This window comes from Triticum aestivum, chromosome 2A, assembly GCF_018294505.1.
Source record: "Triticum aestivum cultivar Chinese Spring chromosome 2A, IWGSC CS RefSeq v2.1, whole genome shotgun sequence".
Classification (NCBI taxonomy): Eukaryota; Viridiplantae; Streptophyta; class Magnoliopsida; order Poales; family Poaceae; genus Triticum; species Triticum aestivum.
The window spans coordinates 64,465,628-64,469,691 of record NC_057797.1 but is presented as its reverse complement, the minus strand read 5'-3'; the positions used below and the strand labels follow the sequence as shown (position 1 = coordinate 64,469,691).

The 4,064-nt window shown below is 39.1% G+C and overlaps 1 pseudogene; it reads left to right on the top strand.

Annotated features, from left to right (window-relative positions):
* The first annotated feature begins 340 nt into the window (after nucleotides 1-340).
* Nucleotides 341-3,314, top strand: LOC123187494 (zinc finger MYM-type protein 1-like; annotated as a pseudogene).
* The last annotated feature ends 750 nt before the right edge of the window (nucleotides 3,315-4,064 follow it).

Sequence of the window (4,064 nt, the reverse complement as noted above, 5' to 3'; positions counted from 1 at the left end):
GCTTTTATATTTCTTTATGGAGGGAGTACCGTCTCCTCTTAGCAGTCCACAAGGTTGTATGAGCCTACTGGAAGTTGGCCACCTACTCCGGGCGCCAGTGAGGCAGCGGCGGAGCCAGTGTATAGGCATTGGGTTCAACTGAACCCAATGGATCTTGCCTCGGACGTGGTCTATATAGGTGTTTGACTGATGTGAACCCAACAAAATATTCTGGCTGACCCCAGCACACCTCACATACGTGGAAGGAAAAGGCCCAAAACCAAAAGCCCACGTAATCGTTTTACCTGAATCGTGAGTGCGTCAGTCACGTAATCCTTTTTACGAGAAAAGCGTAGGCAGACGCACGCGGCCTCGTCGAAGCCTGTTTTTTTTCATCGTTCGTCTAATCGTTTCTCTAATTCCCATCTCGCCTGTTCTTGTCGCTCGACGCCTCTGCCGCCGCCGCACCCCCGCGGCAAGTAAACGGCTGCAGAGACATCGGCAATACTGAAACCCAAGATTTGAGGTAATTAGATGATACAGCCGCATCTCCTCTCCTTTTTTTGTATGTTTTATCTACCCTAAAACACCAGTACGCAGTGACTGCTTTACCCTAGTTTTTTTATTCATTTTTCTACATGAACTTTGATTGATCTAGGCTATGGAGCGGTATTTTTTGAAGAAAACTCGGTCACCAGATCGAGATGATGATACAGGCACATCAAGGTCACCCACTAGACGTAGGCTATGTGCATCAAATGTCACTGCAGCTAGTCTTCCGAAGCCTACTATTCATACAGAAATTAATTTAGATGAGTTGCCATATGATCCGGCTGATCGGAAGAGAATTTCAGACTACACAAAAAATCCGAAAAAGCAAGATGAGATTAGGCGCAGATATTTAATGAGAGGACCTTACAGGCCACCATCTAATTTTGATTACCCGCAGAGGGAGATTGGTGATACTCAACGGAGATTTAATCCAGATTGGTTTAACGACTACGATCGTTGGCTTGAGTATAGTGACACAGTGCATAAGGCTTTTTGTTTGTGTTGCTACCTTTTCAGAGATTACAATGAGGGACAAGCTGGAAGTGATGCATTTGCAATTAACGGTTGGAACGGTTGGAACAAGAAAAGCAGACTCGATACTCATGAGGGTAAGGGTAATGTTAATAGCTTTCACAATGTAGCAGTAAAAAGATGTGACGCTTTGATGAATCAAGATCAGTCAATTCATGTTGCTTTTGATAAGCAAACTGATCTTACAAAAAAGCAAAATCGAATTCGGCTTGATGCTTCCATTGATTCGGTGAGATACTTGTTGCATCAAGGCTTAGCTTTCCGGGGCCATGATGAATCAGAGGAGTCGAAAAATAAGGGAAATTTCCGAGAGTTGGTACATACTTTGGCAAACCAGAATGAAGCTATACGGAATGTAGTTCTTGAGAATGCTCCAAGAAATTGTAAGTGGGTATGTGGAGATGTTCAAAAGGAAATTGCAAATTATTTTGCAAAGGTAACATCAAATTTAATCGCCTCTATTTATGTTTTATTGCAAATAACAAATGTTCTCTAATAAGTTAATTATCTTTTGTGCAGATAACTTTAAATTCTATTATTGATGAAATTGGGGGCGATGTATTTAGTTTGTTGATTGATGAAGCCGCTGATGTGTCTGACAAAGAGCAAATGGCAGTTGTTTTGAGATATCTTAGCAAGCGTGGATTTATCATTGAACGGTTAGTTGGAATTGAACATGTGAAGGAAACATCAGCAACTTGTCTCAAGGCTACTCTTCAAAAATTATTCACTGAGATTGGACTAAGCATAAAGCAGGTTAGAGGCCAATGCTATGATGGGGCTAGTAATATGCGCGGTGAGTTTAATTGCTTGAAAGCAAAGATTATGCAAGAGAATAAGTCAGCGTATTATGTGCATTGTTTTGCTCACCAGCTCCAATTGGTTATTGTGGCAGTATCAAAGAAGCATGATGATATTGCAGATTTTTTTTACATGATCTCAGTTTTATTCAATGTGGTTGGAGCTTCTTGCAAAAGAAAGGATATGATTAGAGAGAAACATCGAGAGGAGGTAATAAAAGCCATAGGTAGTGGGCAGATTAGCACTGGCACAGGGCTAAATCAAGAACAAACTCTTCAAAGAGCTGGGGACACACGTTGGGGCTCACACTACCGGACTCTTTCAAGTCTAGTGAAATTGTTCCCATCAGTTATGTCTGTTCTGAAATATGTTGAGAAAGAAGGCAAAAGTGAAAAGAAATGTCAAGCACGTGGTCTTGTAGCATATTTTGAGACCTTTGATTTTGTTTTTTATTTGCACATGATGTTGCATATATTGGGAAATGCAAATACTTTGTCACAGTCTTTACAAAGGAAGGATCAAGACATCCTGAATGCCATCTCATGTGTGAAGTGAACAAGGAATGAGCTGCAAGAACTAAGGGATAATGGATGGGACTCACTTCTTGAGAAGGCACATTCATTCTGTGAAGAGCATCACATTGAGAATGTAAACATGCAGGAGCAATATGTTAATCGGCACAAACCACGGCACAAAACCAATAAGACAAACCTTCAACATTATCAAATTGAGTGTCTTAATTCCGTCATTGATTGGCAGCTTCAAGAGTTTGATGACCGCTTCAATGAGGTAAATTCTGCATTGCTTGGACACATGGCTTCTTTCAACCCCAAAGACTCCTTTGCTGCTTTTAACTTGGACAACTTAGTGAAGCTAGCTGAGTTTTATCCGGATGACTTTGATTCAAGAAAATTGGATGATCTTGGTCCTGAACTTCGCACTTACATTGACAATGTGCGAGCAGATGAAAGGTTCGCCAATTTGGATGGAATTGCTGATCTTGCTAAACTAATGGTGGAAACAAATAAGCATATTACGTTTCCTTTGGTTTATCATCTTTTAAAGCTAGTACTGATATTGCCAGTTGCCACTGCATCAGTGGAGAGATGCTTTTCAGCTATGAATGTTGTAAAAAAAAAGTTACGCTACAAAATGGGTGATCAATTCATGAGGGATTGTCTAATATGCTATGTGGAGAAAGATATATTTTCTACCATTACCAATGATGCAGTGTTTAATATTTTTAAGGCAGTGAAAGATCGAAAGGGGACACTCTAAAATGTGAGTGCATTTACAATATTATTTCTCTTGTTACTACTTATTCTAAACTTGTCAAACTAACTTGTCGTTTTTTCTGTGTTCAAGGAAGATGAGAAGCTACACGTGGAGCTGATGCTACTCTATTTATAATATGTAAACAAGTGATTTTATAATTTTATTGAACGGGTATGTCTTGCACTCTTCAGTTTTTAATGCAACATAATGTGTGATATATGATACCATATTTCTATTCATTATGTTTTTTTTGGGTGCTATAATTTTGTTGTAAGATAATTTAAAATTATACTTTACACTTCACATACTAGTAGTAAGTTCTCACAACCAGTCATGGAGTGAACCCAATGACCAAATTTCCTGGCTCCGCCCCTGCAGTGAGGGGACCCATCACCTTCGCGGGGGCTGGCACTACGGGGTGTCTTGAGGTCCTTGGTGCTCAGGGTTCGCTCATTGGGACGCGATCGTGACCCATCTTGAGTGGACCCCTGCCCTCATATTGCTAGCGGTATTAAAAAGGTTGTTCACTATGTATTTAGATGTTCATTGCATATTTAAAAGTGTTCACTGTACATTAAAGCAAATGTCCACTCTGTTAAAAAATGTTCATAGTGTATTAAAAATGTTCACTGTGTATTTAGAATTATTTAACCATGTATTAAAAATACATTTCACCATGTAATAAAAAATGTCCACTATCTCTTAAAAGTTCACCTCATATTTGAAAAAAAAATCATACACACATAAGGAAATGGTTTTCTTTAATGGAAAAGGATGAAGAGTGAAAAGAGGAAAAATTAACAATGGAGAAAGAGGAAAAAATTAAAATAAGAGAGAAAAATCTAGCACCAACTCAAAAAAAACCAACAAAGAAAAAGAAGAAGGTACAACTCAGACTTTTTTAGGGGTACTAAAACTAGGCATCA